This window comes from Vulpes vulpes, chromosome 8 (genome assembly GCF_048418805.1).
Source record: "Vulpes vulpes isolate BD-2025 chromosome 8, VulVul3, whole genome shotgun sequence".
Lineage (NCBI taxonomy): Eukaryota > Metazoa > Chordata > Mammalia > Carnivora > Canidae > Vulpes > Vulpes vulpes.
The window spans coordinates 72,211,285-72,212,470 of record NC_132787.1 but is presented as its reverse complement, the minus strand read 5'-3'; positions in this window follow the sequence as shown (position 1 = coordinate 72,212,470).

The following is a 1,186-nucleotide window of genomic DNA, read 5'->3' as shown; positions in this document are numbered from 1 at the left end:
CTCTGCCCCGCGGCCTGCCCTGAGCTAGTCCTCGCTTCCCCACTACCCACCTGAGCTCATCCACGTGCTGGGCAGAGGAGGGCCCAGGGACAACCCCCTGCTCCGCTCTGGGGCTGGAGCTGACGTTGCAGGATGGAGGCAGCCGAGCCGGGAGGTCCCAGAGGGCTGGCAGGTACTGCTGTGGACCCGCTGGGGAGGAGGCACAGCACCAGGCCTCAGAATGGCTTTAGCCGGGGCTTCAGTTCACACGCTGGCTCCCGAATGACATGCTTGCCGTCCGAGGACAACTTCTCGCTCCTGTACACAAGTCTGGCTTGTCACCTTCTAGGCACACTGCATCATGTTGGGCTGATGAGCATGGGGCCACTGTAGGGCTGGGGGAAAGCCCCAGACTAGTGTTGAGAGTCATGAATTCTGGCTCTGATTTTACCCTGCCTCCGTGTCAGGCTGGGCAAGTTGCCTTTCCTTGTCTAGGCCTTAGTTCGTTCTCTCGTATAATGGGGTGGTGGCTGGAGTATCAGAGAGGCCAGGTAGCTAAATAGGAGAACGGAGTAGCCCCCAGTGCTCCCACCTAGAGAGCAGGATCCAGGGGCAGGAGCAAGGCTGAGGAAGTCTGGCAATTCATGAGGCAGGGAGAGCAGTGGCTGTCCTGACCCACTCCCGTGCCAGCACCCCAAGGGCAGCACCCCAAGCTACGGCTGTCCTGACCCACTTCTGTGCCAGCACCCCAAGGGCTTCTGAGCTCTGATGGGCTGGATTCTCCCATCCCAAATTAATTCCAAGTTCATCTTGATTTTGTGCAAAGCAGCACGGGAACATGCCCTCCTCTACATATCCCCCAGGCCGTCTCTGCAGAGCTGTCCAGTGGCCTATGTGACAGCCTAGAGACAGCATGTGCCACGGATGGTTTGTAAAGGAGAGTAAGGGCTGCACCACATCCATAGTTCTGACTTTTTTAGGGTTGTGAAGCATTTTACATCTCCCGTGGAAGGCCTAGGTAGGCCCTTCCTAAGACAAATGTACAGGTTAAGATTTTTGCATCTACTTTCAAAGGGTTTTGGCTCCCCTCCCCCTTCCCCAACAGAACCAACGTCATCCATGGATTGAATTGTTGGTTATTCCCAAGATCTCAAGCTGAGCACTCTGGAGACATTACGTGGGAGTGACTTGGTTCAAAAGGGCTCTT